Raw genomic sequence first — 22,955 nt, 5'->3', positions numbered from 1 at the left:
TATCCCATCAAAATATCCGCTGTTGACTACTACGCACGTTCGTAGACGAGAAATACCACTCTCAAATTCTTTATTCGGCACATAGATCTGTGTTCCAGAGGGAATATCATCTTTTATGTGCTACTTAACAAGTCTCGTTATTTCATTATCTTATGACTACTCTCATCTTTAAACAGCTGGGGTCTTTCCCGTCAATGGAAATCATCTTTTAATAGGACATTAAAGTACGAGATATTTTTGCAATATTGGAATATCCAGAACTATGTCAAGATCTGAGAAACACTCGTCAAAATTCTTTATTTGTGTATTTTACACAACTGTGAAGAAGAGAACAGACATTGTAACCGGAATGTAGAGTATACAGGGGAGAGGATGGGAGTAAGCTGACTAAATTTCCTTCTAATCATCCGTATCGTATCATCAGTATGCAGACATTCTTTCAGTATGCAAAATCAAGAATGTTTGCATACTTTTATTATTCAGAAATGGAGGGACAGGGCTGTTAGGACAGATTCAAAAGAGACTTTATCATGATTTAAAGTAACATGTCATATGGAATAATGATCCTTATATATTTCGAATTTATTGAACAGATTATGTTATATTTTTTCAGACGCACTATAATGCGTTTATTAAATGTGTAACCTTGTCGGTTGCCAAGATTTGTTGTTGTTGCTGTTGTTGTTGTTCTCCTGTTCTATAAAGGGTGCATATTGGGAATCAAAAGTTAGATGAGGAAAGATATTTGATAACAAAACATATCATGGCATAGTTTCATGTTTTACGTTCAAAGTGTCGGAGAACGCTCTTGAAGAGTACTTAGCGGTATTCATTCTGGCGTATTTTACTGGCTCACCTTATATTTCTAATTTCTCAATATTTCGAACCCCAGATATCTGGATTGGGATTGGCAGTCAAGCGTGTTACCACTAGACAATCGTTTTTAATTACATTGGCCTTTCCATTAAATATAAAGCGGAGGTTTTACCAGCTGAAACATTTTCAGTTAACTTGAATTGTCCGATAGGTCCGTCAAATTTAACCCAAAGGAGAATCAATAAGTAACAGACCGGCAACTGAACAAAAGGTTGCGCAGTAACATATTCCTAAAATGCCCTTTAAAAGAAGACTATTTTATAGCTGTAATTCACGAAATCAGAAGTAATAGTGCAGTAAAAAAGGGCTGATAGAAAATAAAACTCTCACGTCTTGTAATCAACTGTACTTATTCCTGTAAATGAAAGTAGTTACATCTAACAAAGTTCAGTAGCAAATCAGAGAGATTAGAATCAGTTCTGTATTAGAACTGAAATTATTACTGATTTTCAGAGATAGTAAGATTTGAAAATAATAATCTTTAATAATACAGTGAGATCTACACGGAATTGCAACAGTTCGTTTGTCAAAAGTAACCCACTGATTTCTTATTTATTTCATTTGCGGCTGTTTTCACATTGGTCTGTGCATTTCCATTTTCTATATGACACTCGTGTCATGTTTACAGTAAATTGTCATTTTCTTTTCAGCAAATCAATTTAGGCTCAGTCAAAAGTTTGCCTTCGTTCGATGCAAAATGAAAATATCACATTGCACATATATTTCTATACTCGAAATTCCTCTGTGTTATCATTCCTATCAAGCTGTTCTTTTTTCTGTTTAGATGCATGCTCTACAGTGGTTAGGTCATGGAAATGAATAATTCAGCGAATGATATATATTTTAAAAGACAGTATGTTTGCAGCAATTTCGCCTTTTCGGGGCAATGTATTAGTTATTCACTAACAATCTAATAAAGATTAGCTTCGCGTATAGAAAAGATTCAAGTGATCTACAACCAACTTACACGTAAAACTGTCAACTTCTTGTCACTGTGCATGAGCTATCGCACATTTGTTGTATTGCTAACAAGCATTTAATGACTTAGACTAATATTGCTTTCACCCCAGTACAGAGAAACATTTTCGAAATGTCAGCCTTATTTACATATGACCATTATCGAAATTTTTCTTTGCAAATATTAATGTATTGGCTGTTTCACTTACTAATTGGTATAGAAGTATTTTTGTTCACAGCTGGTATCGAATGTCGAAATATATACACAAAAATACACTAGCGTGTTCGCCTTTAATACTGCATGAAGTGAACGATGCTTTAATTTTCCCTCCATGTTAGAAAGAGAGAGAGAGAGAGAGAGAGAGAGAGAGAGAGAGAGTTTGTACGAACAAAACAATACTACAATCAATACGCCAGACCAATTACAACAAAGCGCCTAACAAAACAGACAAGTGTATTGCTCAAAATATAATTCAGCAGTGTGTAAGTGACGTCAAGAGCATACTTAATTAAATTGCAGTCTCCAAGATCAACAATTTTATGCGATTTAAAATGCCGTATAGTAGTTCAATTGTTGTCCGATTGTCCAAATGCTTTCAGTGTTCAACTTGACGATGCTTCTTTAGATACAAAGAACTCCGTTTCCTTTAATATCCTTGTTTCTTGTTACTAGAAGATTTTTGTATCTTTGTATATCTGCTGTACATATTTAACTTGTACAGCCCGGTGAAGGACATTTCTCTCTGGCTTGCTCCGGATTTTCGACGTCTTTGTGTAACTCTAATAAAAAGCACATTGTGTCGTATTAAGTCCTAGTTTCTTAACATTTTCGAATACTTAAACTTCTAAAATTATCCTAGCGTAATTCAATGCGAGTACCATTTTATTGCACATGTGCAACTATCTTATGTCTTCGTTAAATACGCTCCGATTGCGTAAACAATGAAAAATTTCGCTATAAACGGATATTTGTCCTTTAAGTAGTTCAGAGTCTGTTTTGATATCTAAGGTGCAGTGATGTTAAATGCCTTCTGTTACATTTATAATGGTGAAATTATGTGCGAGACACAATAGAAGTTCTTTGCTAGTTCTTTAAATGCGTCTCAGGCGACGGGGTTCCTTTACCAACGGCAACATTTATATACATTTATATATATATTTGCGTGGTAACTTTTTTTAGGGCGTGGGGGAGGAGGGGTGTCTAATTTTAGGTCAAATGGCCACTTCCCACCGGTAGCAAGATGATGTGTAAGAGATTCAATTACATGATGTAGACTCAGGTTTTACTCATCTTTATTCCACCAACCCCATTTGGTGAACTATCTATTGACCCGTTAAAGGCGAATTCCGTACGGGATGTACGTTCCACTAATGGTGACACTGAAACCATACGTGGTACGCATGATCAAGCACCGAGAGTAAACTAAACTCATATAGAAACAGGCTATCTGCAATTTTAACGGAAGTCATTCAAATAAAAAACACACCAGATTTCCAAGGAAAATGATCATATTGTGGCATAATTCTGCCAATTACATATTTATTCATCTACACAGTTTCCTATAAAAAGTACCTAACCTATCAAGATAATCATTTTATTTGCCTGTTAATGCCCACTACTACCACCACATATTCACATAAAGAATTGGATATATATATTTTCCGGGCAGCCAATTAGCTAAAATATATACAGTTTTTAAGACGATAGAGATGACCTCGAAACATATGTGTGCAATACCTCAGTTTTTACTTACACCATTCGGGATTATGCCACGAGGTAGAGAAGGACCAAACAGTGTTATTATCTAGATAAGTGTTTGCTGAAAAACATTTTTATTCATAACATAACTGACTAACTGACAAAAAAAACACAATATCTTGTAAATATTAGTGAATATGTGTGTCTCGGGTAGTTATAATATTTAATTAAGAACAGAATGCTTCCAAAAATCAATTTTGGTTCTACTGATGTTGATATTATACTTATGTAGCTTTTATGAAGAACATTAAACATAAACAAATAAATTGAAATATAATGTTTGTTTTTGATAATAAAGACAGCATTGTTGTCAGTGGCGTAGCTTCTAAAAGGAACTGCAGGCCCGGGCCTGCAGATTATCCGAGGAAACGAAAAAATAAAAATGATAAATATGCAATAAAAATCGAAGGGTAAGGGGGGTTAGGCTGTATGAACTAATAATCGTAAAAACAATATTGAACATGACTTTGTAATTAGGAGACACTAGAGCTTATTGATACTTTTTCCACGATTGAAAAAATAAAACAGATACCAGTACTTTATTTGCTTTTTTTTTTTGCTCGTATGCCACCACCCCGCAACATTGTTAATGTCTGCAAATAGACATTGCTAAGTATTTTAGCATCAAATTTGAAAACTGCATCATTTGGCGCGCCTTATCCTGGCCCAGGAGATAAGACAGATAATTAATTACGACACATCTGAACCAAAGAACGCAAAAACTAAAATATGTTTCCATTCTTACACGTAAGAATTACACAAGGAAATGATACTTATCTGGAATCCTTTTTAATGTACGCATTACCATCAATAGGTCATTTTGCAAAACGTGTTTTAATCAAAAAGACAATACTCGGTAAAACCCTTCTTGGTTTACAATAAAAACCCTTAAAGTGTTAGAATGATACTGTAATGACTTAATTCAACTAGAATTTGATTCAAAGAGGCTATTCATGCAGGTGTTGAGTTTTGAGGGGGTGGGGGCATTTCACATCTGTACCGTAACAAATATAGGAACTCCCGTCCGCCCTGGCACGCAAGTCTGTGTTATCATTGTGCTGTTTTCAAATACGAATACCATCTCATAATTCTAACACTGAAGTTAAATTGAGAGGGTGCCGGTGCCGATAAAGTATTGTGTCCAAGAGGATTCCCGGGCCGAGTGTCAAGAGGGATCCTGAGAGGCACACTTGCGCCAATTGCGAGGGATCCCGAGTATAAACGAAGTTTTTAAACCTTAAACATGATAGAAATAGCCACAAGTCATAAAGTGTATTTACAAATAAAATGGGATCAACGGCTTCACATCTAAGGTACTAGATACTTGCTATATCAAAGGAAAGTTGTATTTTAGTTGCATAAACAGCGCACGGTGTTTATTGGAGCCAGTACCCTCCGTCTACATTCCATCTTCGTTTGGACTTGTGTCGAGTGACAAAACAAACATAACGTTTAAAAGGCAAGGGTATGCAGCTACGTCTTCCCGAAGTTCATGTGCTTTTGTTCAGGACGAAAATTTCGATTTTTTGAGCTCCCTGATAAAGCTGCGACGTTGGAGTTCATTGTCTACCACATAGAAGGTCTTGTGCGCGAACAGAGAGGGATCCTTTTTTCATTTACCACAGACAGGCATCTGATATGCATACTCACCGTGTAGATGGTTCTTCTATGTATTTATGTATATGTGAAGGGTCGTGTTAGAATAATAGTAAAATGCTTAATACCGGTACTGTGTGATGCAATTAAGGGCGAAAAGGCGTCAGTCTGGTCAATAGATTAATAATAAGATTTATGGACCAGAGGTGTCACATTTTAACGGTAAATGGCCTCTTTGTAAATGCTGTCAGAAAATAAAATTAAAGTTGGACCAGTCATACTCAGTTATTTTGAGTTAATCACAAGCTGAATTTTGATCGTTTCTTATGTGTTTTTATTGACCTGAAGTCCTCCGCTTAGCATCGGATTTAATCCGCCAGAATGTCTCAGAATGCACCACAGACACTCTAATTTTTCAAAATTTTCTTGGGGAGGATACCCCCATACCCCCAATACCCCCCTACCAAACTTGCGCCTCAGGCTCTCGATCTACCGGGCCTGCAACGTATAAAAAAGCCAGCTACGCCCCTGGTTGTTTTCAACAAATATCACATTTAAGCACAACCTCCACGAACGCCAAGCAAATCACGTGACGATGGTAAAACACCATGCGGTCGTAAAATGGCGACACGCTTGGAAACGCCGGGTAGCTGTTAGCGATTTTTTTAAATTCTTTGACTTCGAAATAATTATATTGTTTACATTTTTACCGATGCACGTCATAATGAAAGAAAAAAGATGTAAATTAAGTACTTCTGTATAATTTTAGGTATTTACACGTAAAACGAGCAACATACATAATATTTAACTTAAGAAATTTAAACGTGTTTAACAAAATACAAGAATGGAAACAAACTAAACCTCTGCTTAAATAAATAAATTCCACGGAAGTGTCTACTGCACCCATTAGAACTATGATGAATTTTGATTCGAGTGCAGTTTGAATAAGTGCTAATGCACTTACATGTCTCTCGTAGCTTGCAGGTATTTTGCTAGTCTCGAACAGTATTTTAATATAATTTCCCCTAGTGAAAGTGGCACGCAATTTAGCTTTACTCGGCATTTCATATAGTCAAATTAATTACATACTTATGTTCATGCTGCTTTAATTTTACAATCTGCTTGATACAACCTAATGAAAGATTCATTATATGAGCCATGCCATGAGAAAACCAACATAGTGGGTTTGCGACCAGCATGGATCCAGACCAGCCTGCGCATCCGCGCAGTCTGGTCAGGATCCATGCTGTTCGCTTTTAAAGCCTATTGGAATTGGAGAAACTGTTAGCGAACAGCATGGATCCTGACCAGACTGCGCGGATGCGCAGGCTGGTCTGGATCCATGCTGGTCGCAAACCCACTATGTTGGTTTTCTCATGACGCGGCTCATATAGTTAAGATCTAAAATTTTCAGAAAGTAAGTCTAATCAGATTACATTGATATTCAAAGTGCAAACTCCCATTTTCTCCTAAGCCATTAAACGAGATCAAACAACCTTTGACATGTGTGACATGTTCTACTGCACGTTTGCTTATTTTGTGGTAATGTAATGAAAATGGTACTATGGAGACGTGATAATGTACTGCCTTTAGCTTTAGTACAGGACTGACCATTGTTAATGTAGTAGATTTACGTATATTTCTTATATGTTTGAAAACACTGCTGCAAGATTTGTATTTAACCAGCATCAATGAAAATGATATATTTAGAAATATAAATACATTTTTTCCTGTATTTTCATCAAAATGACATGCATACAACTTTTTGCAATTTCTTACATTTTACTGACGTACAATGAAAAAAAACAAGGAAAACCTGGACGAGGAAAAATTATAGTTTTGTAATCTTGCAGCACTGCATGTTAAGATGTATCATTCTTGATTGGAGCTATTTTTAGCACTTTGTTTTATTTATCAACAGTATTACTATATGACATTTAACCTATAACCATATTATGATATTTATTAAAGTAACCATATATATGATTTCTAGCAATACATAATACAATACTCTGAGATACGACATTTATCAAGAGTTTGAAATTCATGCAAGCCTTTTAGAAAATATCTTGGCACGTATGAACGATTATTATAACTGCCTTTCAAATCTTTTGCAATTTTCTTATTATGAAGACTGACATAAAAGTACTTCTCAATTTTCAAAAATTCAAGACTACGTGACTTTAATGTACTCATTTTTTTTTTATCCCAGACAGTAAACACTGTCATATACCATTTTGACATTATATATTTTAAGTAGCATTTTAATGGACACTTTCTCAGTCTGAAACCATTCTCGAGTGTAATACGAATATAAAATATAACACAGTTCCTTTCTTTAAATATATAAAATGTACTTTTGGTTTTCAAAACAATTAGTTATTGCCGTGCGTGTTTCTATTATTAAGAAACTCATTTAAATGTGCAGAATATATGTCTGATATAGTTTAAAATTGACGACGCAATTTAAACAAATGTCATACGCATGCATTAGAGAAACACGTTATTTTGAAAAATATAGTCCTAAATAGAGTATACTAAGACTTTTGTTAGAGTATTTCTCGGTCACCTTTGAAAATAAACGCAATGATGCTGACTGCTTTGGTTTCGACTCGAACTAAATTCTTTGATCTGCTTGCTTGTGAATGATTTATAGTTCAACGCCCTAAACTAAAATAAATTCCTATAGGCCATATGGCATGATACTATATCTTCTATTTTCAACGTTTTGGGAAAACCTATTCCATAGATTAACGTGTGCTAAATTCCTCCAATTCTGGGTGAAAACAATGACAAATGGTACGTTTTTATAGATATGTAAGATTTTATTAACATTGTGCTTTCATTCTTATCTCATCTGTTTTCTCTCATTTTTGTTTAGGTCCACCTTTTCTTAAAAACTATAACAGCTACAGCTTCGAAAACTTGCACACTTTTTTATCACCAAGCATTAGTTGACTAAGTATACCAAGAACTATAACTGTGATATGCATTTTATCAGAATTATGGCCCTTCTTGTCCATAGAAAATTGGAGTATCTTGGTTAAATTATTTGTTAAGGTCCAGGAGCTACAGCTTTGAAACTTTATACACTTATTTATTATCATTATGTGACTATGTCGGTCAAGAACCATAACTCTTAGCTGCATTTTTTTTCAGAAATATGACCCCTTTTGTACTTAGAAAATCTTAACTATAACTCTTTTCTTGCATATTGTCCAGCACTTTCAGACGAGCGATGGCATCCGCAGGCGGTGCTTTTGTTAAAAATAAACAATCTTACATTGGTGATAGAGCAAATTTGAAAATAATGACAATTTATTTTAAAGGTATAGTGCTCTATGGGAAAATATAAAGCTGCACCTCTTTAAATGTATTTAGATCAAATCTTGATTTAATTGACCAGCCGCCTAATGTCCTCTTAGATCACATGGTCTGGAACTGCGAAACCCTTCGACAAACAAGAAAATGACGGTTACGATAATGCTGAAATGATTTCCCTGATGATGTTGGCTTATGTTGGTTTCTTTACGGAACATCATTGTGATTAATAAGTTTGCTAATTAATCATACCTTAATTCTATGGAATGTTTACGGGATGGAATTAATACTATTAAGGTTGAACAGGCTGCGACTTTTAAAATTGGTGATTCGAAAGTCAAATGTTTCGCCAATGCTACGCATTGAGTTTAGAGTTGTAGTTCTCTTCACTCTCATTATGTTTCTCAACGTTTACAATGTATATTGTATTTTTGTATGTTTCTCATATTCTATACTGTATTTTCGTATGTTTCTCAAATTCCTATCTCAAAATATACGCTGTATATTTCAAAGTCTGTAATTGTTAAAAATAACGTTTTCAAATATAACCCGCTCAAAGAAAATACTATAAAAGCGTTGCATATTTATCGCAATATGAACGTATTGAACAAAATTTACTTTAGGATTAATATACTTTTTGTCACTTTATTAACATTTTGTTATTTTTTATAAATTCTTGATGTTTATTTCTTCATTTTAAATTTACTTATGTTAATTCATTCTGCTACAAAACAGCTTCTCTTTTGTGGCTATTTAACTGAAATTTACGACCGGCATAAATACTTATTTTTAATGAACTTGAAGTTTCATTTATAAAGGGTACGTATGGGCACCCGAACAGTCACTGGCATTACAACGGTATTCACACGGGCCCTGTGCCCAGTTTTGGAATTCTATGCGATCTCATTACTAATTCAATTCTTTTTAAATTCTTCAACATTTCATACCTTCATCTATATTTGAAAATATGAGTTGCATTTTTTATATCAATAAAAGTTTTTAAATGCTTAGATGCTTAAAGCTTCATTATTTCTTGTAGATAGAGCATTACTTTAAGACTTTTCGAGAAAGAAAAATAAAACACCAAAATTCTGACGAAAAAATGGTTGTCGGCCGAGTCAGTTCTTTTTGTTTGGCCATTTAACTCTACTGATTGAACAATACTTATCTACTTTTCAGATTTTATTTACTTCTCAACAACGGGTGTTAAGTGCTGTGTGGCGGCCGTAAAAAGTCACCCCGACTTCATCTCAGTGTTGTTATATTTTCTGGTCCTTCGGGATCATTGATTTCATTTCATTTTAGTTTGAAGATTGAATACTGCTTAAGCTGGTGCTAGAGGACGTGGGCAGTGTTGCATTTTCCATTACTGCTTATGAACAGACTCAATCAAACCAAGTCTGCAAATTTCACTGTTTGCCTTGTTCTCGGTGCTTCCGAGGGATCTACTTTTCAGATTTTATTCATTCACAAAATCAGTACCTTAGTTTATTTTATAATTCAATGATTACATGTTTAAGCTATGTTTATTTATTACATGTATTTTGTAAACATTCGCACTAATTTATTTTCGTCTTCGCCAAATGGCGGTTAATTCGAGTACAAAGTTAACTTTTATTACATGGTATACTAGTAATAGAATAAGTACGGCGACTTGTGAAATCTGCCATTAGCCCTACTTTTATGCGATGGTGAAATTATAAACAAGTCAGTAGTTATTATTATTATTATTGTTATTATACCAGATTTATATAGCGCCCTTTTCATGATAAACCCGTTCAAAGGCGCTTTACATATCACAAACGCAGCCACATAGGGCGCGAAATTCATCCTCTACTAGTACAGACACAGAGCGATCTGACCAGAGGGACAGAGTGAGATAAAGCCCCCAGAACAGATAGAGAGAAATCCTTTTAAGATACAGGCCTGTCCGGCTAACATAGCCTAGCTCTTTGCGAAAAGACAGTCTTGTTATTTAACGTGCCCGGTGCATTGCACCGATACACGCGAAGCCGTCTTTCCTGGGAAGAACCAGTACAGGCCTCTGAGTTAGGTGGGAGACACTCAAGAGCATCTCAGAAATTTCCAGTGCCTAGAGCGGGATTTGAACCCCGGACCTCTGGATTGACAGTCAAGTGTGTTACCACTAGACCACCGGCCCTCCTATAGTTCTCTGACAATTAATGAATTACCGGTATTAAGACTATTTTAAATTGTTAGTATCATTGTACCATTTATTTTTGTTAAATTAACTTTCGGTCGGTGATCATAAAGATCGTAATGAAATGATAAGATTTGTAAACTGTTTTGAAGTATTTGATTTATTTTAATACTTTGCGAGGTATCCATATGCTTAATACTTCCCCAGAAAGAACGATTCAAAAAAACATGTGTTTTGCGTGTTCGAAGCCGTACTTGAAATTCCCGACTAGAGTAACTGATAATCTGTTTATGTCCGATTAAGTGCATTGGTTGTCTTATCTGAGTATGCTGATTAATCAGTTGGAAGGTTTAACCAATTTGCCCATCACTGACGGACCTAGATTTCTTCTTTACAAATGCATGACCATCACAATCATGATGTTAGTTTAGGTTTGTGATTGGTCAGTATTTATATCCCTGATTATTTTCACAAATCTTGGAGATGTAGAAGTTTGTTACAAATATATTTAGAGGGCATTGAGCAAATCATAATTTACATCATTACGCGAAATCATCATGAAGAGGACCATAGTTTACATCATTACGCGAAATCTTTATGAAGAGGATCATTATCATCATATTTACATCATTTTGAGAAATTTTCCTGTAACTTACATTTTCTTGAAGAACACTATCAGTGCTAAATAAAAACCCAGAAGACGTATAAGGAGCATCAATTTGTTATTTTGAAAATACTTCAAAAGTATCAAGTATATATAGACATAACTCATATTTCAGCAAGATATTGCAAGAGATAAGAAAAATGCTGTACAGAGAAAAAAGATTGTCGGAAAACTTGAATCCACAATTACGCGACCAAATCTATTTCGCCCCATTTGACTGTTCTTAAGGTAATAATGCAGTTATCTGGTCCAAAATGTGCTTCCGTGGTGTAGTCGAAAGAAGTCCCTAATAAATAGATCCTATTTTTTCCATTTTGCGCACGTTTGCGCGTAAATCGGGGGCCAAATGGGCATTATTTCACTCGTCGAATGAATTTTACATAAAATAGGACACGTTTCATGCTAATACTCGCATGTTTTTGAGTTGTTTACTTGAAAACGAAAGTAGGATGTTTATTCTGCGGACCGCTTTCTGAAATGCGGCAATATGAGGGTACCTGACTTCAATTGACTTGCATTTCACTGCATACTATTCAACAACTCTTTTTCTTTTCGTTTTCTTGAAGCAAATGTATGGATATCTTGTGGAAAATAGGTCTACGACGGAGTGAAAATCTAGAAACTGTAACAAAATTGGTCTGAAGTAGCTGAATTTTATATGAAACAAAGAACAATTTCTTTTATTGGTATATAGCCTTAATGGGGAACATTAGCCAGTTACTTCCCCTGATTATGTCCAAGGAGTAGATTGGTCCTTCCTCTGTTTTTATCGTTGACTTCTTTGTAATTATCTGGGATTGGAAAATGATTAAGGACAGGTTTTCTTTTAGTGGCTCTGTGCTAAATTTAGGTTTGATTAATCATTTTTATTTAGAAACCTACACATAAAAAGCATATTTATTTTGACCAACCGCAACATCTTGGACAAAGGTTATAACAAAAAAGTCAGAGGAATACAACCGAAAAGGACAAATGTTACATTTGGTTATCCTTGCGCTTTATCATATAACTTTTCGAGGAAAGTAACAGGCTAATGTTCCTCATTAATGGTTTTGCGTATTTGACTCGACTGTCAGGAGGAAGACCCATTTTACCCTAAATTACACTTGGGCTTGAAAAAAACAAAATAATAAATCGTCAAGGTTATCAACAACAACGATACGTTCATATTATCACGTACGAAAAGCTTACATTTTGAGTGAATTTAAAGGTCAACAAGGCTTTAAATGTTGTGTTAAAAGGGGATGAAGCGCATGTCCAAATAGATGTTATACATAATTACATTTTGAGAAAAGTGCTAGTTCTTGAATTTGAAATGTTTCAGCTACAAAGGGAGGTAATAATAAAACAATATATTCAGTATAACTTTCTACACTATTCATCAATATTCAAATCTTTGACAGATATTAGAGAAAACAATTATCGGCAATAGGAATTAACAAGAAATTAAAATGTTTTATGCTCATACATGTATCAGAAAATGTGGCAGCCACATTTTAAGCAAAGACATTATGAGGCTTTAATGCAGATATGCTAACAGTAAGTGTCAAATCGATGTTCTCTTTAAACACAATTCACTGACAATTCAGACTACAGATCCATTATCCGCCAGAAGAAAGTTAAGTACGGATAATTTTTGGATAGCATGCGATTATGGAAAGTGACAATTTCTACAGACACTTTTAAGAGGTTTCTTGCTGTAATTTCAAGTGCATTATGAATTATCTCAATGACTCAATGACGATAAGAAGCATTCCGTTGTTGTATTAAAGCTGACTCTTATGGATTATGTAATAGTTATAGTATGTGTGAGAGTGTGTTACCAGGGTATATCAGAGCTAGGGGTACATCGAGGGTATTTTTCTCTACACATATCGTCGAGGCCGGTAGGCCGAGACAGATATGTGCAGAGAAAAATACCGAGATGTACCCCTAGCTCTGATATATCCTCGTAACACACGAGCATTACATATTATAACTGTTTTATCGCATAGTTTTATTATTAAAATTTATATATTATTTAATTTAAATTTGTTTATTATTATTTTTACTCTTTTGATTCTCTTTCTGCGCCTCGCTGACTGAAACCACAGGCACGGGTCCAGTGTATATTTTTTGTTTAATATAAAAAAAAATCCCTTTTTTCACATAAATATACTTTTTATATGTTAGTCAAATGAAAAAAAAAACATTGATGACCAAAAATCCGGTCACAGTATCATTTACATTGAATGATACTGTGACCGGATTTTTTGTCATCATTTTTTTTTTTATTTGACTAACATATCAAAAGAATATTTGTGTGAAAAAAAAGGGATTTTTTTATATTAAACAAAAAATCACTGGACCCGTGCCTGTGACTGAAACACTAAAACTTCTGTTTTAGAAAATGTGTTCCCCAGATAAAAGTGTCCAACAGATTTCTGCATTGGTTTTAAATCTTTGCATTTCATGGCCAAACAAATTGTAAAACTTGTTGTTTTGTTTGTAAAAAAAAAATCAAAGAAAAATAAACATTTGAGAAAACTCAGAATTTCATATATTTCATGTATTTCTGAATTTGGCGATAACTATCAAGTTTTTGAAATAGTCTAGTTTATTTATTCTTTTACTTTATTAATGTAGGTGTTTGTGATAATTCCTTCTCAGTGAGCTGTAAATTGGAGCTAAAATCATCTTTTCTTTGAAAGGAAAAAATCATACTCCCTAGATAGGACCTCGATAGAGAAAAAAGTGTTGCGATATATATCGGAACAGTTTTACTGTGCTGATATATATCGCAACAGTTTTTCTCTAATGAAACTCTATAGAGATTTCTGTGTTGACATATATCGTAACAGTTTTGTAAAATATCAGCACAGATTTTGTAGTATTAATGTGTGTTACCATGTTTAACATACTGCAAAGATCAAAGGAAAACTGCCGCACTATGCGATAAGATTAATTTAGTTATATATTAATGGAAACACTTGTGGTTCTGTATTATAACCATTTGTAATGTTACCATAAATTATTTTAATGAATAAGTGAATTCGGCCAAAATTAAATTTCGAAGAAGCTCTTAATTTTGTGCGGCTTTACATAGTTCAGAACCTCTAGATTGATATTTTAAACTTTCTGGGTACTTAAAACGCTAACTGACGGCATAGCAGCTCAAAAATGTTACGGTGAGGACACATCACGGTATGAAAGTCAATATGTACACATACGATTTTTTAAAATTCTACCACCATTAACAGTGTTTTAGTAGCAAAATAGCATCATTTTCATTATTCTTAACCCGCGTAGCGCATATCTAGCCAATCAGCTATGCATTTCGTCAAACAGGGGGATGCCTGGAGGGTGGGGACCCCATGAAATAGACAAATAGGGGGTGGGGGCATTTCATTTTCGCAAAATGATGCGGAAATGACCTTATATCATTCTTAATGACGGAATACGTTAAATTACGCCAGAAAATGATAAAAACGGACGTGTTTAACAGTCTCTGTCTCGTAGCGACAAACTGTTATTTTTGGCTCATTTAGCGCGAGAGGGTTGGCAAGTTTAGACGCTCACATACAGACATCTTTTCATGCTATTACAATTATTTTTGTCTGGTTTAATTTGCAAAGATGTATGAAAGTTCAGCACCAGTAAAATCCGCTTTTGTTCATAAATTGAAAAATCTTAAAGTGGCAGGGGCCAGTTACGCATTTGGCCCGGGTACGATTTTCAAATAAAACAGATAGATGTACTTTACAGGCATATATATTCAACTGGTTTTTTATGATGTTTATTGAACTAAGGATTCCTGCGTACGAGTAATTATTGTGTAAAATAAAAATGTGCTTGAATCGATTTTCCTAGCTCCGTGTAGACGTCCGGGTCTTAAGTCTTACCTGAGGTAACGGAAGTCAGACGAAATGGAATCGGTCATCCATCTATCCAGATTCAGCTCAAATTTGCGGTAAAAGTAAACGGTTAAGAGATACTTTTCTTCCCACCATTTTTGTCGTCTGGTCACATGCTTTAAAAATATACATGTATTTTAGGTCAGTCATTTGCAGATAATACGGTACAGGTCGCACAAGGTGTGCATTTTGAGCCATTTTCGCCTCAAAATTTAATTTCCTGAAACCGGCGTTTTACGCATTTTTATCACAGAAGCAACAGAATCGGCAGGCTGAAAATGTCACATAATGAAGTGCTAAGTATATGCAATACATCTCAACACTTGCCTTAAATTTATCAAAATTGGATTTTTTATGATTTTTTTTTTGCACTGGTACCAGCGCAGATATGTGGAATTTTCAAATCTACTGTCCCTTGCCTCCTTATCCAATTTTGATAAATTTGAGCGGATGTATTGCATACACTTCATTATGTGACATTTTCAGCTTGCCGATTCTGTTGCTTCTGTGATAAAAATGAGTAAAACGCCGGTTTCAGGACACTAAATTTTGAGGCAAAAATATGGCTCAAAATGCACACCTTGCGCGACCTGTACCATATTATCTGCAAATGACTAACCTAAAACACATGTATATCTTTAAAGCATGTGACCAGACGACAATAATGGTGGAAGAAAAGTGTCTCTTAACCGTTTACTTTTTCCGCAAATTTGAGCTGAATCTTGATGGATGGATGACCGTTTCCATTTCGTCTGACTTCCGTTACCTCAGGTAAGACTTTAGACCCGGCCGTCTACACGGAGCTAGGAAAATCGATTCAAGCACATATTTATTTTACACAATAATTACTCGTACGCAGGAATCCTTAGTTCAATAAACATCATAAATAACCAGTTGAATATATATGCCTGTAAAGTACATCTATCTATTTTATTTAAAAAACGTACCCGAGCCAAATGCGTAACTGGCCCCTGCCACTTAAGTTAAGCGGCCGTCTTCTAAATTACGACTGAAATATAATTCTTTGATAAGTAATCAACGTTTTAAGAAATATAATAAAGAATGATAATAAATTTTGTTTTTAGTATGAAATTTAATAAGCATGCTTTTATTTGATTGCACTTTCTTTATTATCAACGATAACTCTATATGACCGTTGTGCTAACAATTTTTCAGAGCTACGATATCATGTAAAAGCGGAACATTCTGCTTGTCACGAAGCCCGATTGGCTACGAGTGTTTACGTGTCTCTAGTGTACGTAGTTATATGGCCAGATACCGTTAGGAAATATACCAGAAATATAGGAATATGGCATCCTGATTGGTCAGTTATGTAAACAAACGGAAGAATGGTCCGAGTTTAAGTTTTCAAATTCGGCCTTTATTCCCGGCTTTTCAATTATTTTATTATTTATTTTGACAAAATTGCATTTGATATGTTTTGAAAAAAGATGCATTTGATTTTATTCTTTTCTCCTACCTAGCAAGTTCTAAGACTGTGTATTGCTTCAGATTTTGTATGATTTCAGTTCTTATTTTTTAATTTTATGTTATTTTTTTTTTTGGTGCGTGTGTGCAATCAAGAGAGGCAAAAGGGTATTTACAAGCAAGCTTTCCAAGTAATTTTAGCTCAACATATGCTTATCAATATAAATATTTGAAAGGTAATATAACTGTTCTTATATTCATGTAATCCCTTAGGTAAAAACATCTTCATCAAGTTTATGCTTATGTTAAAAAATATCTAACCTTAGTTTGTCATCCAGGACAAAAAAATGAAAATGTGTTCAGTTATTATGTAACATGTTAAGCGCCCAGGGAATATAAATACTTGTTAATGATCAGAATGGTCGATCAAATCTATTATATAACAAAATCAAAAAAAGCAAAAATAAAATTAACTCGCTCGCACTACTAGTTCTTGAAATCGGTTAAATTCTGTATGATGTGGAAAAGGCCTTTAACTTTTCTTTCATTATGGGAGACAACGCAAATATGTTTAAACACGAATACCGATGGGGATATTATATTGAAACCTTATTTACCAGCATTCTAACCCTATTACGCCAGTTATATAATAAACATCTGAGCTTTTCAATATTTCCATACACCAAAATAAATTTGGAATTATTTTCATATGATTTTGTTCAGCAAAAACAATAGAAAAAGGAAAATAACTTTAATCGAAAGCAGAGATGTTATTCAAGTTGAGTTTAATATCTTGAATTTTCCATTTATTAACAATTGTTTTAGTACAAAATAAATACGTCTGCAAAAATGCACCGATTGCATTCCAATTATTTTGTTTTATATAACAAAAACGTTTTTTTTTTCTTTGAAAAACATACATCGAAAGAAAATTGTCTTATTGTGTTTCAAGCACAATGCGGTTATTTTTGTCATTTTTCTTTTCTCTTGTTGAACGACTGAGTTTCAGATGTAGCTGATGTCTGATGTTGCATTGTTAATATGATATGTACATGTACAAGTTAGAACATGTTAAGATATTGGGTAAATCACCCGATGGTGTGCCTACGCCTTTATATGTAGGGCAAAAAAAAAACTGTTCCTTTCTCTGGCGTAATTTTTCTAAGAATAGCCAGACAAAACTATATCGAATACCCTTTGTTGAACCGCACAGGCGGTGAGACATATTGTTATATCTTAGATGCAAAGGTGTTAGACCGCATTTGCTGACCTACTAAAAATAATCTTTCTATAAGATTGAAGTATGGTCATATTGTGAAAATGCCATATCAAGAAAAAAAATGCCCGCGCAAATAAAGATATATATGTAATTAAGGCAGTATACCTCGAGTATAAACGCTTTTCGCTTTTCATTATAACAATTAGTAAAAACAATTAATTCTCACGTGTTTTCATAACATATAGTATGTAAGTAATTAAGTTTCAAAGCTTTTATAAGAAATATAGCATTTTTTTCCTGATACGTTTTATTTTCTTTTTGAAATTCTGTTTTTGTTTTGTCGTACGTTCTGGAGGCCAGTGCCTTTGATGTTTTTTGTATCTTCAAAAAGATCTATATTGCAAACTTAGAAATTTCAGGGTTTAATCAACTAAGAACATACAACCAAAGTGCCCACTATATTTCGCTGATCTACTTATGAGTATTTCTTTCAACAACAACTTACAAACCGAAGTGTATGGACGTTCAACCTGTGTCTTTCTAATCTGAAGCTGGAACTCAGTATGCATCCGCCCTGATTCCTCGATGCTCAGTGTACATCCCATGTAGATATGAAGACATTGGAACATTAAAGAGTCATGGCACTGGTACTGATATTTCCAGAACAAACTATGCCAGTTCAATACTACATCTTTATCTCAAACGAATGATCGATCACTATTATTCAAAAACGTTGTACAAGTAACTGTATTAATATATAGGTACGATACCGTTGAGTCGTGCTAAAGTCAAACTATGTTTATGAAAAGCAATCCGCAAAGGAGTTCAAATAACAAAAGATTTCCTCATGCGTGCGGGGTTGACTCATCTACGAAATTTTAGAAACTGTAGTAGCAGGTTATAAAAGACGCTCAAGTTCAAAAATCTTCCCTCTTTTTGAGCTCGACTGGTGTAAAACACAAATACGCGGGCATTTAGATTTAGTAGAAGGTGAAGCGTCTGGCACTCACGACCTTTTGTCCTTAACGGCAAGGATATCTTTTTATACATATATAGCGTGCATTTTGAGTGTTGGAAAAACTGTAGATGTTCTGTTTTAAGATTGTTTTATAAATAGATAAATTGATATTAGCCAGAAGGACCCCGCATTGAACAAATGCTATTTGATATGGAACAATTTGCATAGAATTACGGGTATGAACATTTAAAGAAATTCCAGATGTCAGCTGAAAATGACGATTATAATTGTAAATAGCTGACAGCAAGCGAGCTGCGTTATTATTATTGTTCATTATTATTAATGATGACACTTAATACTATGTAAATTTATAATTATCTAGTTGTCAATGATGTTTTTTTCCTATACAAGTAAGTTTATTTATACTTCATAAACATGTATTAATTTAATTGTTTCAGCTTTTCAATATGATGTGTTATGTAATTATTTTTCTTGTGCAGATACAATATGCATATAATATCTAACAAGCGTGCATGTTTACCGTGTTCAAAATGTTTCTTATAATCATTCTTTGGACCCATATATGATCATTAACAGTCCATTAATATAGGCGGAATTTACGAGTAAAAATTGATGGAAAAAACTATAAAAGTATTAATATAAACAAAGGATGTAAAAATACAATTTTGTACATTATCACAATTATCATATATTTTCACAAATAACATTAAATCATCGTAATTCTATACCTATAATTAATAGCCAAGTCTGCAATTATCGCATATTTTCCTTCACTCTGTTGGCGGCTAACCATCCTATATTCGCATTTGACCGTTTTCATTGCCATCATTTGAATAACACTCGTCTTAAGTATCAAATAAGGATCACTATTTTTCAACATTTTCTATCCATTAGCAAGTAAGCAGAACGATTATGTGTTGATCTAATGCCTCCTTGTGATGCAAATACTCTTCGGTTCTGAAAACGATATACTGATGCACAATGTATTTGGGAAAATATAGCTCTCACATTCAATTTGAAATTGTCTCCAGATACACATGACACGGAAATTGCAGTTGAATGATGCCTAAGGCATAAACACAAAATAATAGTCGGACTTTTTTTCTACATTGACATAACAACACATTTAAGAGGTGTGTCATCCACCGGGCCTTTCAAAAATGTCTGTAACTTACATTTTCTTGAAGAACATTGAAAGTGCTAGACGTATGAGGAGCATCAATTTGTTATTTTGAATATGCTTCAAAAGTATCAAGTATATATAGACATATATTTCAGCAATGAAAGTGCTGAACAGAGAAAAAAATTCTGAAAACTTAAATCAACCATGATTACGCGTCCACATCTATTTCGCGCCATTTTTCGGTTTCATTTCTTTAGACCTAAATTAATGGTTTATGGTATCCGAGTCGATCATCAGGATGGAAACAAATTTAGTAAGTTAAACTTGGTCTTGAAAAACAAAATAAGAAACCGTCAAGGTTTGTCAACAACAACAACAATACGTTCGTATCATCACGTACGTAAGTGTACAAATCTTACACTTTGAGTAAAATTGATGCATATATGCTAACATTAAGTGCCAATATCGATGTTCTCTTAAAACAAAATTTACTTACAATTCAGACTACAGATCCATTACCCACCAGAAAAAAGCTAAGTACGGATATTTTCTGAATTACATGTGATTATGGAAAGTGACCATATCTGCAGACACCTTAAAGAGGTTTCTTCAAGTGCTTTTTGAATTATCTCAAAGACCTAGAAAGATCAGATGCATTCCGTGACAACCTTTAGTATGTTAACGTAATTTACTTTAATAAATAAGTTAGCCACTATCTTCCAAATTACGACTGCAATATAATTCTTTGATCAGAAACGTCTTTACGAAAATATCATAAATCAATAATTTTAAATTTATTTTAGAATGAAATCTATTATTCACGTTGTCATTCGATTATACTTCTATTGTTTCTTTATCTCTACTACAGTATATGACCAGTTTGCTTACAATTTCTAAGAGCTACAACATCACGTAAAGGTGGAACGAAGCCCGTTTGGCTCTAATTGTTTTCGTGTACCACGTAGTCATTTGACCAGAGACCGATAACTCAAGAGGTGCAGGAAATATACTAGGAATAAAGTATTCTTAATGTATTCTTGGCAATATGGCAAGCGTTTGGTCGGTTACGTAAAGAAACGCAAGAATGTTTTTTCCTTATTATTTTATTGTTGTTATTGTTGGTAGTGGTTTATTTTTTTTTAAATTCGGCCTTCATTCCGGATTTTCAATCATATCATTATTTATTTTGACAAAATTGTTTTGGATACATTTTTAAAAAAGGTGCATTTAATTTTATGTTTTTTTCTCCTATCATGTACTGATGTTAACAAAAGGTCATATCATTTACGTGAAAGATTCTCAAGTAAGATGTCATTTTTCAAATGCTTGTGGTCGCTTTTCTAGTGAAACTAAGAATATTCTTAAACATGTGATAAGACATGCATGCTTCGGCTTTACACGTCAGAATGTTATAAAAGAGGCCTGCTGAAAACTAGTTTGTGCCTTTTAATATGAAATTCTTAAATTTTACCGGACGTTATCCATGGGAAGCGTTCTCTTTCAGTGAGGTGACTTTAAATGTTTGCTATTCTCAACACGGCGCCGATAGCTGACAATATCATAGTTTCAGTTAATATCATGTCAATGAATGAAAAAATGAAGAAAAACAAATCTGTAAACATATAAATTCTGGTTAAGTTCTTCCAGTTTGGGAATGAATGCAGAGGTCTTGTTTATAGTACAAATGGATATCACGCGATTTGTATCTTAATTAGATTACAAGTTAAAGGGGATGGACTCCTTGTCGCAGTTTCTTTTGCATCTCTTACATTTCGCATAAATGTCAAGAAGTCGTAGTAATTTTAAACACTCTCATCCGTGACAATTATTTCTGTAAATAAACATTATAACAGAAAACCTGAAGTTTAGGAATACCAATAAGAGATAATTTCCTGCAAGACAAATAAAGATGCAGATATTCCATCGAATATTTAGTCGTGAAAACTGCAACAAACTCGTACTTTTTTTCAAACATCCTGCTAAAGATACATTTAATTTATATATCTTGATATCTATCTAATGAACAAAAACCGTCCGTCACATAGAGTTAGATCCTTATTTGAAATGTATGCTTTATTGTCAGTGGTACATTTTTGTAACAAACACGTTTTTTTATATTATTTATTTTATATATCTTGATATCTATTCAAGGAACAAAAACAGTCCGTAACATAGAGTTAGATTCTTATTTGAAACCTATGCTTTATTGTCAGTCATACTTTTTGTAATTACCGCCCTTTAATATAAAAGTATTTTAAAAAATGGGTATTTTTCATTTCGGTATAACTTCTTATTTTATATTTCAGTTTGACAGATACTAAGATGTTCCAACAGTCTGAATCAAATGGCAAGTAAATTTTGGCTAAAAATATGCTTATGAATACAAATATTTGAAAGGTAATTTAACTGCTCTTATACTACTATAATCTCTTAAAATTATACTTGTTAGTAAAATCTCTGTCTTGGTTTGGCATCCATAATAGAAAAAGTAAAATAAATAAAAAATATTTTCAGTTAATATATAACATATTAAGCACCCAGTGAACATAAAAAACTGTAAATGATCAGAAAGTTCGAATGAATCTATTACGTGACAAAATATTGAAAAATAAAATAGCATTAATTCGCTCGTGCTACTGGTCCTCAAAATTGGTCAAATATCGTATGATATGGAAAGGGCCTTTAACTATTGTTTCATTATTGGAGACAACCAAACTATGTTAAACACGATCACCACATGAGTTATTATATTGATAAAATCTGTAAGAAGAGCTTTTAGACGCATTGAATGCAACCAAGCCAAATAATAGTAGACTCGGTTTGATTGAGTCTGTTCATGAGAGGTAATAGAAAGTGCAATACCTCTCATGCCCCCTAGCACCGGCTTAAGTGGAACTTTATTACATAAGTATAGTATTGATTCCATTGATCCCAAAGAACCAGAAAATATCACAACACTGAATCCAAGTATGGGAAGAC

General features: G+C 33.8%; 1 protein-coding gene across 1 annotated transcript in view; it reads left to right on the top strand.

Moving 5' to 3' along the window:
* Window positions 1-22,955, top strand: part of LOC123563897 (voltage-dependent anion-selective channel protein 2-like) — a 372,548-nt gene that overhangs the window by 24,569 nt on the left and 325,024 nt on the right. The gene's annotated exons all lie outside the window — the stretch shown is intronic.

The sequence above is a fragment of the Mercenaria mercenaria genome, chromosome 2 (genome assembly GCF_021730395.1).
Source record: "Mercenaria mercenaria strain notata chromosome 2, MADL_Memer_1, whole genome shotgun sequence".
Lineage (NCBI taxonomy): Eukaryota > Metazoa > Mollusca > Bivalvia > Venerida > Veneridae > Mercenaria > Mercenaria mercenaria.
The sequence above is the reverse complement of the archived record's forward strand: the minus strand, read 5'-3'. Positions and strand labels throughout refer to the sequence as shown.